The sequence below is a fragment of the Mus pahari genome, chromosome 4 (genome assembly GCF_900095145.1).
Source record: "Mus pahari chromosome 4, PAHARI_EIJ_v1.1, whole genome shotgun sequence".
In the NCBI taxonomy this organism is placed as follows: domain Eukaryota; kingdom Metazoa; phylum Chordata; class Mammalia; order Rodentia; family Muridae; genus Mus; species Mus pahari.
The window spans coordinates 80,337,473-80,351,579 of record NC_034593.1 but is presented as its reverse complement, the minus strand read 5'-3'; the positions used below and the strand labels follow the sequence as shown (position 1 = coordinate 80,351,579).

The window sequence follows — 14,107 nt, the reverse complement described above, 5'->3', positions numbered from 1 at the left end:
CCCTCCCCTCCCCTCCCCTCCCCTCCCCTCCCCAAGGGCACTCATCTCATTTTGACTCAGCTCCAGAGCTTCGAAGGGGTGGGCATGGGAGCTGGGGGAGGGTTGGTCTGGTAGATTTGCCTTGAGTCGTCCTAAGAGAGACATGTAAGGTTCCTGCTTTACCACTTTCTACCCACCTTCCAGAAACCCCGAAACCCTGACTGTGGGCCAGGCTCCTGGTTAGATCCTAAGACCGTGGTCAGAAACGGGAAGAGAAGCCCTTTTATGATGAACTTCTACGAAGGCAGATGGCTGTGGGGTGGACACGGACTCAGAGCCCAGAGCCCAGGGCGTGCTTTTGGCTACACTGGTCTGGTTCTCTATGGAGCAAGAAGTGGGTCAAGAATCCTTAGGTTTTTGAGGGGTCCCTGTCTCACCACCTGGATCCTGCTGCAGCATGTCCCCACAGTGGTTTCTAGACCAACGTCACTCAAGTCCCCGTGACAGGGAGGGCCTCCTCTGGCCTCTAGTTTCTTCTTTGCTTAATATGGGACAGATGGGGGTGGGGCAGCAGGCTCGCTCTCAGATATCTCTCCTCTGACTAGTTCACACTCTTGGAGAGATAACCTGCCCAGACCTTCTTGGCCTGGGGCCATATGCTGTTCTCTGAAGACTCCAGGGACCCAGTGTTTTTCTGTTTTGGAGCTAGTCCCATCATGAGTCTGATTGAGTACCCAGACTTACTTCTCTGTGGGGCCACAAGAGCTTCTCTCACAGGCCTCCCACGCATGGGTGTATGGTCCACCGGGTAGATGGGGAGAAAGGCTGAGCCAAGGTAAATACTGACTCTGTCAAATACAAGGTAAATACAAGCAGGTACAAGGAGTACAGGCCCATTAGTGGGCTGCAGGGCTGGTGTCCCGTCAGGAGCCATTAGTCTGAGAAATGTTTGAGAGCTGACTCAGAACAAGGCAAGGACTATGACACAGCCTGGAGTGTTGTCTGCCTGGGGCCGTATCTTGGAGGAGTCACGGAGAAGAGGTCCCGGTGTGGGGCAACTAGGGAGTCACGGAGAAGAGGTCCCGGTGTGGGGCAACTAGGGAGAGTGGGGGATTCAGAGGCAGAGGAGAGGCACCACACAGGGCAAAGGAAGAGGACTCTAGCCCCACTCCTGGGGTTCTCTAGGTGTGGTAGACACTGAAGAGACCGCTCCCTTCCCCTCACCTGTCTTCCTCAGAACTCAGGCATCCACAGGCTCAATGAAGCAGGGAAGGTATGAAGAGAGAAAGCGGAGGAGGGGAAATTAGATCAGGGAAACAGGATAGTGAGCAGCCTGTGCGTGTGTGTGCGCGTGCGTGCGCGCGCATACATATGTATGTGTGTGTGCGTGCATACATATGTGTGTGTGCATACATATGTGTGTGTATGTGTGCATGCATACATATGCGTGCATGTGTTTGTGTATACATGTGTGTGTGTGTGTGTGTGTGTGTGCGCGCGCGCGCACGCGCGTGCGCGCGAGTGCTTGCATCCATGTGTGGAGGGTGGTGGTCAGAGAGAAGCCCCTGAGGTCAGGTGGGAGGGAGGCTGACCTCTCCCAACTCACCCATGCCTAGTGTGCATGTCCCCTCAGTAGCTGTTCCTAAACAGTCCCATTTCATTTTTGAGAGAAGTCCTCACTCTGTAGCTTAGGCTGGCCTTAAACAAACTCATAATACTCCTGCCTCAGCCTCCTGAGTGTTGTGATCATGGGCTGTACTCTGCCTAACTTGGTTCTTCAACTTCTCTGACTTGTTGCCTCAAAAGTGAGTTCTGGGGTGGGAATGGTATAGATGACACCCCTGTTCCTGCAGGACTTCTGAGAGCTCAGTAGATGCCCAGTGTGTAGTGAGCATTCTGTAAAACTGGCTTAAGTACCATCATACCAGATGATGGACGACGGCTCTAGCCCTTATGTGGAGAATGCAATGAGAGGTGACTGTGAATACTGGGGACTTGTTTAACCCCATGAGACCTAAGTTTGCATCTGTTTCTGCTTGGACATGAGTTGCTTACAGGCTCCTGACAACCCCTCCACACTTCCCAACTCCTCCATACCAATCTCCTTTCTTTCTTCCTTCCTTTCTTTTCTTTTCTTTTTTTTTTTAAAGATTTATTTATTTATTTATTTATTTATTATATGTAAGTACACTGTAGCTGTCTTCAGACACTCCAGAAGAGGGAGTCAGATCTTGTTAAGGATGGTTGTAAGCCACCATGTGGTTGCTGGGATTTGAACTCTGCACCTTTGGAAGAGCAGTCGGGTGCTCTTACCTGCTGAGCCATCTTACCAGCCCTCTTCCTTCCTTCCTTTCTTTCTTTCTTTCTTCCTTTCTTTCTTTCTTTCTTTCTTTTCTGTTGCTTTGATCCTTTGATTTTAAAAATTATTTTATTATATTTTATTTTTCTTTTTGATGCTTTGAGACAGGGTTTCTCTGTGTAACCCTGGCTGTCCTGGAACTTGGTTTGTAGACCAGGCTGGCCTGGAACCCAGAGTCTGCCTGTCTCTGCCTCCTGATTGCTGGGATTAAAAGGTGTGCATCACCACCACCTGCCTGCTCTTTTGTTTTTATTAAAAGAAATTATTTTCATACAATATATTCTGGTCATGTTTTTCCTCTCTCCCAACTATTTTCAGATCATCCCTACCTCGCAACTCCATATTCTTTTTTCTCTTCCTCTTTAAAAAACAAACACATAATAATAAAAAAAAAAACCCCAAAACAAAAACCACGAACACTTAAAATCTCAAAACCACAAAACCAGAAACCAAACTCTGTAAGTATAAGACCAATAAGACCAACCAAACCAAACCAAAAAACCCTCTTGAGTTAAATGGGACCAACAACGTCTACAAAATTACCCTTGAGTGCACTTTATGTTGGTCATCTGCTCCTGGGTAGGGGTCTATCTACCCTGAAGTGTGGGTAAGGTACCCTGTGAGACTCCACTGGGAAAGATGAACATTTCCTTTGCAAGAGTGTACTAACCGCTGACAGCTCTCGGTTAGACGAGGGAGCCGTCCACTTTCCCCTCTCAGTGCTGGGTCCTATCAGACTTGGCTGAGCAGGCCCTGTGCACACTGCCACAGTTCTGGGTTCCTGTGTGCATCAGCCCTGTTGTGTCTGGAGGGTACCGTTTCCATTGGAAACACCTCTGGCCCTTACACTCTCTCCATCTCCTCTTCTGCATAGCCTCCTGAGCCCCGAGGAAAGAGTTTGATCCTATTTAGGACTGAGTGTCCCGAAGTCTCTCTCTCTGCATGTTGACCGGTTGCACACCATCCAATTGCATGGCCACTCCCTTCTAGATGGAGGCCTTTAGTACCTTGAGAGGACTTTCAATGTGGATGCCCTGCAACCCAAGAGGCCGGAAGCCACCCCTTGGGCTGCCTGAAGTGGGGTGGAGGGGTGGGATTAGCAGGCCCATGTTAAGCCCATGTCCTCAGTGACAGGTCGGCAGCTGGTTCACTGCTTACATAAACAGGGCCAGGAAGCTGAACTTGTTTTTGCTGGCAAGAGCAGCAGTAGCTTCGGGAGAAGTTGAGAAATATGTCATTGTGTGCATACTTTTCTCTCTGGCTATTGACATTTGAAGTTTACACGAGGAGGGAGAGGAGCTGGGGCAACAGCAACAGCAACAGCAACAGCAAAGCTCTTTGGCTTTCTGGAACCAGACTTTATCCTAATGGAGAGAGCCCCACTTTCCAGAGCTATGTTGCAAAGTCCTCAGTTGGGGGTGGGGAGTGGGGAGGAGTCTACTGTGGGGCCAGTGTCCCAGAGAGAGAATGTAGGCCACACAGGCAGGGAAGCAAGGACGGTAGGGAATTCCCTCCCCACCCCCCTTAGAGCTGTCATGGGGAGGAAAAGCATCCGTCTGAGGGCCCTGAACAGCCTGGTCATCAACTGTCCCCCGACCCCCACCCAGAGATCACCCAGTAACCATCTGCAGATGATGTGTATGTTTCAAGTTGGGCGTTGCCTGTGGGAAACAGAGATCCCTCTGAGAAGTAATGACTGGGGAGTGACGGGACACTAGATACCAGGAGCAGGGCTCCCAGGGGCCCCCAGACCACCGTCTGAACTCTCATTGCTCAGAGAAGGCAAATGGGCCCCATCAGGGGTCCCCACACTGCCTAACACCCACGGGTAAGGCCAGGTGCTACATGTTTTTAATTTCAGCTTTTTGAAGCCTGAGGCAGGAGGATCACTATCACTTTGAGGCCAGCTTAGAGCCACATAGCAAGAGCCTGTCTCAAAAATGAACAAAACTGGGCAAGACACTATGGAAGCCTAACCCTATCCAACCAGCCAGCAACTGAGCTGTGGCTAGATCACGCACCACGTGCCCCAAGGGGCAAGGACACACTTTGGAAGACTGGCAGGGATATTCTTCATTCTTTCCTGAATTTAGTTCCACCTGAGGTACTTCTGACTTCTCTGCAGAGTCTTGTTAGGAGCCTGGGACGCATTGACGTCCCTTTCTGCATGTGGCATGCCTTGGCAAGGGCCAGGAAGACTCACAATCTTCAGATGCCCGTCTTCTCCTGCCGGTGGTGCTCTATGATGAACCAGGAGCTGGGTGTCGGGTGCTGGTTCCTTCTCAAGGTCATTGCAGGGAGAAACAGAAGCAGGAAAAGATGTGGCCATCGTCATAGAGGCTGGCACGGGAGGCAGAATGGTGCCTAGTCTGCACATATCTTAGCAGGGGCCTCCTCTGTCAGCAGAGCCAGTGCTGATCTGTCCTCTTGGAGGGTCTCACACAATGCTTCTTCCCTGTGGGGCTCCCTTCCTTCCTTGCTGTGTAAGGAGACTTCAGACCCCATCCATCCCCCAGGTGGCTCCCTTCTGAATTCCTTAAATATACTCTTCCCCTTTTATGAACTGGTTCTGGGCAATCTGCTTATCAAACTCCCAGTGGTTTCTCAAGGCCTTCTCAAGTTTCTCTTTGCCCTTTAGAACGATTTATCTCTGTTCTCAGCATCAGGAACATTTTCTTTCCAAATAGCCAGGATTGTGGGTAGTTTTAAGGCCCCCAGGAATCTGGAGATTGGACAAGGTAGCAGTATGGAAGAGTGGGGAGAACACAGCCACAGCGTGGAACACATGTTCAGTGACTGCTAATACCCTCTCCTGGCGGAGACGTGTGGCCTCGCGTGCAAAGCTGCACGGAAAATGTTGAATCCTTCAGGAGGGGACAGGCTTAAGCTTGTGCCTGACTGTCACAGGCCGAGCAGTTGCTCAAGGGCAGATGTTGTGTGCTCTTTGCTGAATCTCATCCTGTGTAGCAGCTGCCACACCCGACGCTGCCTTCGGGGTATGGGAGGGAGCCTATGGTCACTGGGCCTGTCTCACAGGAAGAATGTTCCCGGAGTCCAAACCCACCTGATTCCCTGCTGTGTCTCCTCCAGTGGGGTTCACTGAGGCGGAGTCCTGGCTGCCTTCAAAAGCATGAGACATCCAGATGGAGAAAATGGAGGCTGAGCCCAAAGATGGTTCTTTTTGTCCCTTCCAGAATCAAGCTTGCTGGGAAGGGTGGGCTGAGAGTGACCGGTCTGGCCAGTGACAAAGAAGAGCTACAAGGGTGGGGTGGAGACTCTGGTCTGAAAGTGTTTGAAAACTTGCCTATCTTTTTCTTTCTTTTTTTTTTTTTTAAAGATTTATTTATATGTAAGTACACTGTAGCTGACTTCAGACACACCTGAAGAGGGCATCAGATTCCATTACAGATGGTTTATGAGCCACCATGTGGTTGCTGGAATTTGAACTCAGGACCTTCAGAAGGTCAGTCAGTGTTCTTAACCACTGAGTCATCTCTCCAGCCCAAAACTTGCCTGTCTTAAGTCCACCCCATCACCAGGATTCCATGCACACTGCACACCCGCAGCCCACGTAATACCTGGGGTCAGTATGTAGCGTCTTTGTTTAAAGAAAAAAAAATACGAGCAAGATAAGACTCTTTAAAGCCCAGGAAAGCCAAATTGGTGTTGTGCCTGTTGTCCAGCTCCTACTGAAGGAGTAGGGTGGGTCTCTTTAGCCAGGGGTTCAGAGCCAGCTTGGGGAAATGTAGTTACACCCTTGTCTCAGAAGACAGAGCAAACATGCAAAGCTCGCTGGAAGAGCAAAGGAAGAGAAAGAAGTGACTGGTGTCCCATCCTCTGCCTGGGCCGGGGTTCAGTGAGGGTAATTCCAAGCTTTCACATTCTCTGTTTCAAAGAGCTGCTACTGAGGCTATGCAGGAGCTAAGGGCTGACTCAGAGCTGAGTCAGGAGGCAGAGCAGTGGCTGGGTGGGAGGTCAGGCTGTCCCCTTGGACTGGCACTGAGTTCTTTTGTCCTGGCCTCCCAATTGAGAATGTCCTTTTGATCACTAGGCACACCAGGCTTCTGAGATCAAAGTCAACACAGCGGGGGTTTTTTTTTTTTTTCTCCACAGTCTCAGAAGAAATATATTTTGAAGCAGGGCTGACGGTCACCATTTGCAGATGGGTTTTATAACTAATTGTTCCTGATTTAAAAAAGAAAGAAGGGAAGAAAGAAATGGGTGACTCAGTTTTAAAGATTCAGAAGGCCATCAATCAAGTTCCAAGGCAGGCGAAGGAACCCTTGTGCTGCTTTTGTGGGAAGGAAAAGAAAGATTGTTTGTGGGGAGGGGTCGGTATTTCTCCCAGTTACCTGAATATATTTGCCATTGTTTGCAAGGGTAGTAACTGAACTGTCCTGGCCAATATGCACGTTACTCACCAACCGTGCAAAGGTTTCTATTGGGAAGGAAAGGGATAGGGAAGTGGCCAGAGGAAATTTTTCTTGGAACTGACAAGGGCAGGAGTAGAAGAGAACTCTGCAGTGCCTCCTGGCTGGACCCCAGTGCAGGGTCTGCCCACCGGGCTTCATGGAGGCCTCTGCTTGGACCACTGTGTCACTCACCACCGGTGCTTCTGGGAGTGCGGTGTGGAGGCCTTGTCTGTAAGAGTCTGTATTTCAAACAAGCATGTAGTGAACGCCATTGTGTTCCCTGATACGAAGCAAGCGGGACCTTACGGTCTTGCAGTCATGGCTGCGTGGTGACCTGTGTAGGCAGTTATGCGTCGCTTCATAATGGGGACGTGGTCTAAGAGATGTTTTGTCTGATGGCTTTGTTGATGTGCAGATATTGTAGAGTTACCCAATCCTTGATATTTCGGTCAGTCACTTGATGTGGTCTCTTGATATTATCACGAGGTGAGGTAAGCAGATGTATCTCTTGCCAGCATAATGTGGCATACCGTTTTATAGCAAAACTTTTTTATTCTATTTAAAATTGTGTGTGTGGGCATGCATCTGGAGGCTAGAGGTTGGCCTAGGGTGGGTTCCTTAGTCACTCTCCACCTTATTTGTTTATTTTTCAGTTAAAACAAAATCACATCTAAAGCCAGGCAGCAGTTGGGCATGCCTTAATCTTAGCACTCAGGAGGCAGAGGTAGGAGCAGGGGCAGAGGCAGGGGGATCTTCCAGTTCAAGGCCAGCCTGGTCTAGGAGGAAAGTCACTGTTTATCTAGTGTGGACGCACATACATCATGGCGTGGACATGGAGGTAGGAGGAGTTAGTTCTCGGCTCCTACCATGTGGACTCTGGGGGCCAAACACAGGTTCTTGGGCTTGTAAGTAAGTGCTTTACCAGTGGAGGCATCCCATTGGCTCCTGCCACCTCACTGTGACAGTGTCTCATTGAATCTGGAGTGTGCCAATTCAGCTAGGCCAGCTGGGCAGCAAGCCCCAGGGATTCTCTTGTCTCCAGCTCCCTAGTTCAGGGATTACGGGCACTTGGCTGCTGTGCCTGGGTGTCACGTGGGGCTTGGGTTTCAAACTCCGGTCCTTACACTTGTGTGGCAACCACTCAATGTGTTGAACCATTTTCCCAGCTGTATTTAAAAATAAATTAGTGTGTGTAGGTGTGTGTGTGTGTGCACATGCTCATATGTGTGTGAGCAATGCACACAGATGTACACACATGTAGATGTTAGAGGACAAATCTTGAGGAGTCAGTTCAGTCTTGCCATCTTGGATCCAGGGATCACACTCAGGTTATTAGGCCTTTGTGCAATCGTCTCTACAAACTGAGCCTTCCTACTGACCTGATGTTTTTGGTTTATTGAGACAGAATCTCAGTGAGTCCAGGATGGCCTTGAGCTGGATCTGAAGAAGTCCATGGTTTTGAATTCCTGATCCTCTTGCCTCTGATTATGGCGTTTGGTATTTAATTGAGAAGGACCTCAATAGGCTCATGGGTTTAAGTCCTTAGTCTTCAACTAGTGGAACTGTTTGGGAAGGATTAGGTCTCTCTCTCTCTCTCTCTCTCTCTCTCTCTCTCTCTCTCTCTCTCTCTCACACACACACAAACTCCTAAGGTGTGATCTTGTTGGAGGGTGTGTGTCTCTAGAGATGGGCTTTGAGTTTTCAAAAGTCCACATCTCTCTCTCCCTCCCTCTTCCTCCCTCTCTCCCTTCCTCCCTTCATCCTCCCCCCTCCTAGGATGTAAAGTTCTCAACTACTGCTTCAGTGCCATGCCTGTCTGCTTTCTGATATGATGATACTGGGTTACTCTTATGACAGCAAATAGAATAGTATCTAAGACAAAAATATAGCACTATGCCTGGCTAAAAAAGAAAATAGGAGTATATACTTTAAAAAGAAATAAGAATACATTCTAAAGTAAGCATACTTATAACTCTATCATTCAGCCACACCTGTTCCCTATGCTATACCTCTATCTGACTCAGTAAGGTGGTCCACACCAGCGGTACTGCAGCCATGTGCATGTCATGCTGTGGAGTGACCTCAAGGTGGCCATATCACTGGCCATGAACTGCACTAGAATTACTGCAGTTCTAATTTTATGGAGCCTTACTCAGTAGGTGGCCTGTGGTTGACCAAAACATCTTGTACCCATGACTAGTTCAGGACAGTGGCCTGAGCAAATGCCAAAGAAAGTATGAGCTGTCCATGGTTGCTGGTCTTTCATCCGCCATGCACTGGTGCTCCCGGGCCGCACTGGTGGTGCTCCCGGGCCGCACTGGTGGTGCTCCTGGGCTGCACTGGTGGTGCTCCCAGGCTCCCCTGTGAATTCTGTTAGTCGCTCTTCAGCTGCAGAGTGCTGCTGCCAACATTGCAACGGAGCCACCTGCCAGTAGGGACTCTCCTTGGTCAGCATTTCTTTCTTTTTAAAAAAGATTTATTTATCTAATGTATGTGAGCATCCTGTCACTGACACCCCAGAAGAGGGCATCAGATCCCATTACAGATGGTTGTGAGCCACCATGTGGTTGCTGGGAATTGAACTCATGACCTCTGGAAGAACAGATAGTGTTTTTAACCACTGAGCCATCTCCCCAGCCCCTTTGATCAATATTTCTATCTAAGCTCGTATATGTTCGAAATATAGACACGAGCTTGATGCCTGTGTTAGGTTTTATCCTTATAGCTGCTTTGTCCAGTGGAAATAGGAGAGTGAGAATATTGATACATTAAACTGGAGGACCATTGGACTTGCTAAAGTTTACCTCATTCAGGCCAGGCACACACAGTGTACAGGTACACACCTGTAACCCAGCATTCAGGAGATGCAGACACAAGTATCAAGGTCATCCTCAGTTGTATAGTTTGAGACCAGCCTGGGCTACAGAAGACCCTGGGATATGCTTACAGCTTTAGAGGGTAAGTCCATGACCATCATAGAGAGAATCGTGGTGATAGGCCAGCAGCCAGCACCGTGCTAGAGCAGCAGCAGGAAGCTTCACATCCTCATCTGGAGACAGCAAGCAGGGAGATGAGGGGAGGAGAGGAAGGACCCTCAATGCTTTCCTCCAACAAAGCCATACCTCTAACAAGGCCACACCTCCAGCAAGACCACACCCACAGAAGGCCACACCCCCACCAGCACTGCCTGATCCTTTCCCAGCAGTCCCACTAACTGGGGACTAAACATTCAAAGACTTGAGCCTGTGGAGCCGGTCTCATTCAAATACCACAGCACTGGAAACAAGTCAAAACCTCAGATAATGGAATACTAAACTGAGGTGACACCCACACACTGTGGAAACAGGACTGAAAACTGCACAGCATAGGAGAATAAATATGAAGCTCAGGGAACAAAAGGAACAAAAGACGAAGGGGCCCAGGGGTAATCAACTTACTCTTTTAAGTAGGGAAGAAAGGAAGAAGGCTAGCAAGATGGCTCAGCGGGTGAAGATGCTTGCTGCTTAGCCTGGTAACTTGAATTCAACCCCCAGGTCCTACATGATTGAAGGGAAGAATTCCCACATGTTGTCTTCTGACTTCCACATGTGCCATCACAAGTACAACCCCATGATAGATAGATAGATGGATGGATGGATGGATGGATGGATGGATGGATGGATAGGTAGGTAGGTAGTCAGTCAGTCAGGCAGGCAGGCAGACAGACAGACAGACAGACAGACAGACAATGTAATAAAAGTTTTAAAGGAAGATAAGCTGCCAAATGTAAAGTACATATAGAACAGAAAGTTGTAGATCTGGTACCAGAGCTACCTTCAGAGATAACAACTGCCCTAGTTTCAAGGGAATCTCCTGGGTGTTTTATGCGTCATAATTTTTATGAGTATTGCATATGTTAATTTGCATATGTTCAACAGTGTGTAAAATAGTTACAGAACAATGAAATACTAAAAGAATGCATTGAAGAATACGTACAATGCTTGTTAGAAAGAAGGCCTTTGGAGACTCCTGGAAGAAGGCTTCAGAGTCCTCTCAGCACCGAGGTTTGGGCGTCTCAGGCACTGGAGTCGTCCCTCGGGCTGTTGCTGTGAGCGCTGTGTGACGTCTGCTCCAGAGGCTGCATTTCTCACAGGTGGGGCTCTCTGGAGCCCAAACCTGTCCCTCCCTCATGCTGTAGCCTTGGGTGCTGGTTGGCGGGGTGGGGGCCCTTCCTTACTCACTGTGAGCCAGAGAAGTCTAGGGAGCCTCCTCAGTCTCACCCAGTTACAAGGTGACATGCTATTTTTATTTTATTTTATCTTATTGAGACAATCTCTGACTTTGAAACCCTGGCTGTCTTAGAACTTACAGAGACTCTACTAAGATTAAAGGTGTTCTTCACCATGCTTGGCTGTTTCTTTAAAAACAACAACAACAAAAAGATTTATTTTATTTTTATTTATTCATGTATATCTTTGTAAGTTGGTGGTTCTCAATCTGTGGGTCATTGACCTCTATGGCAAACCTCTATCTCTAAAAACAGTAACACCACGATTCATAATAGTAGCAAAATTACAGTTATGAGGTAGCGGTGAAAATAATTTTATGGTTGGGGGGGGTTACCACAACATGAGGACTAAAGGTTCGCAGCACTAGGAAGGTTGAGAACCTCTGGTGTAAGTGTATGCTATTGTGTATGAGGTCTCTCTGAGACCAGCAAGAGTTTATAGCAGTTGTGAGCTGCCCGATGTGGGCGCTGGGAACAGAACTAGGGTCCTTGGAAGAAAGTCATCACTCTTAACTACTCAGCTCTCTCTCCAGCCTCTGCCTTTTTTTTTTTTTTTTTTTTTTTCCATTTTTAATCCAAGACTCTGGAGGTAGAGAGAAAAGTGGTGGCCACCATTCTGACATTGCACCTATCAGACCATCCTCCATAGATAGCATGAAGGAGGCCCATGGTCCATGTAGCCAGGAAGAAGCCCTGCTTCTCTGATGCGGTGTATCTGAGTATGGTCAGGTTGCCCTGGCTTGGGGTTTGCAATTTACTTACTCCTTCCTCCCTGGTGGCCTCTGAGGAGAGTGTATGGGAGAGCTCATACACAGGCCAAACAGTGGGCGAAACCTCTTTCCAAGCAAGAGGGCTTCAAAGGTCCAAGAGAGTCTTGTGTTTATCCTCAGTGTCCACATGTGGGGACATGAGGTCAGGCACTCTGGCAGCAGCTGGCTTCTGCGAATCCTTGGCCAGATGTGTTGCTGACTCTTGCTGATTTGAAGTTAGATGTTTGGTTTGAAGAGCCACATATGCCTAACCTGAATAGACCATGTTCCCTAGACTCTGTTTCCTCAGCCAGTGGGACCACTTCTATACAAGGCTCATTTTATCTGTCTATTTATCATAGATTGTGTGAGTCTATAATCTATAATCTGTCTGTTTTGAGAGTCCCAGGCTGGCCTTAAGCTTTTGGTGACTTCCCTGCCTCAGGCTCCCAAATGAAGCTTGTAGACACGAATCACTGTGCCCGCCTGCCTCAGTGCTCCCTGAATCTCTCATCTTTGTTTTCCTTAAGTCTAACCTATGTTTTTTTTTTTTCCTTCAGAGAATGAAGAATATATTTGTTAGTTTTTTACTTCCCAACTTGGTCCCTAAAATAAAAAACATCTGTGCCTAGGCGTATAGATGGTGGATATGTAGGGTCCTGGTTGGAGCAGAGAGAGTCTGAAGCCTTGGCTCTTTTCTCCCTGATCCTAGTAATTCTCAATGTTGGTCATCACATATAAAACGGGCCAGTGTGCAGCCGGTCGCGCTGAGACTTCTTGGGCATTTGTGAATGCTGGGTTCCCGCTTGAGAGCCTGACTTTCATTCCTAGGTGAATTCATAAGGTCACTTGTGCATTCGTCAGTTGCAAAAGGGTGGCGCCATGTGCCAGGAACCATTCTAGACTGAGATAAAACAGGGTACTTGTCCTTACGGAGTCTGCCCCCTCCCCTCTAACTTAGAGAAGTGGTTCTCTTTTACTTTTTATTTGTTTGTTCATTTATGTATTTATTGGTTTTTTTGGGAGATAGGTTTCTCTACATAGCCCTGGCTGTCCTGGAACTTGCTCTGTAGACCAATTTGTACAATCTGTCACAGAGTGCTCCCAAGTGCTGTGATTAAAGGTGGGTGCCACCGTATCCTGGCTTATTTATTTATTTATTTATTTATTTATTTATATTTTTTGGTTTTTCGAGACAGGGTTTCTCTGTGTAGTCCTGGCTGTCCTGGAACTCACTCTGTAGACCAGGCTGGCCTCGAACTCAGAAATTCGCCTGCCTCTACCTCCCAAGTGCTGGGATTAAAGGCGTGCACCACCATGCCCGGCTTTCTTTTCTTTTTAAAATAATAAATGGACTGGTGAGATGGCTCAGTGGTTAAGAGCACCGACTGCTCTTCCATAGGTCTTGAGTTCAAATCTCAGCAACCACATGGTGACTCACAACCACCCATAATGAGATCTGACGCCCTCTTCTGGTACGTTTGAAATCAGCTACAGTGTACTTACATATAATAATAAATACATCTTTGGGCTGGAGCAAGCAGGGACTGAGCAAACGGGGCTGACCAGAGCAAGCAGAGGTCCTAAAAAAAAAAAATTCAATTCCCAACAACCACATGAAGGCTCACATCATCTGAACAGCTACAGTGTACTCACATACATCAAATAAGTAAATAAATAAATCTTTAAAAGAATAAAATAAAAATAATAAACAGTAAATAATAATATTATCGTGTATGTATGGTATATGTGTGTGTGTTGTGGGCTTGCCACAGCACACATGTGGTCAGAGGACAACTTTTGGGAGCCAGTTCTCTTTGTCTAACTCAGGTCCTCTGGCTTGCATGGCAAGGGTTTTAACCTACTGAGTCATCTCGCTGGCCTTGTGCCTTAAGTCTTGAGGTGAAGACAGATTTGGATTTGGTTGTGTGGCAGTGGCATGGTGGGGAAGATGGCACAAGTATGAGCTTAAATTCAGCTGGGAACGGAGAATGCCATTTGGAAAAGGGTGTCGAGGCTGAGCCCTGGAATACACATGATGTGGCGATGGCATGGGAGAAGGACAGGGGAGTATCAGGACAGACAGAGCGCAAGGGAGAGAGGGAGGGAGAGGCTCAGGATCTTGCTGGGTGTTGGCTTCAGAGGCCAGGAAGGCACCCTGGGCCCTGAGAGCCCCTGGGTCTTCAGTCTGTGGGCAGGGTCCTTAAAGGTTTGTTTCTTTCCCTTTCCCTTTCCCTTTCCCTTTCCTCTTTTCTCTTCTCTTCTCTTCTCTTCTCTTCTCTTCTCTTCTCTTCTCTTCTCTTCTCTTCTCTTCTCTTCTCTTCTCTTCTCTTCTCTTCTC

General features: G+C 48.0%; 1 protein-coding gene across 2 annotated transcripts in view; it reads left to right on the top strand.

Annotated features, from left to right (window-relative positions):
• The window catches only part of Il6r (interleukin 6 receptor), a 48,140-nt gene that overhangs the window by 10,576 nt on the left and 23,457 nt on the right, over positions 1 to 14,107 (top strand). The window lies entirely within an intron of this gene.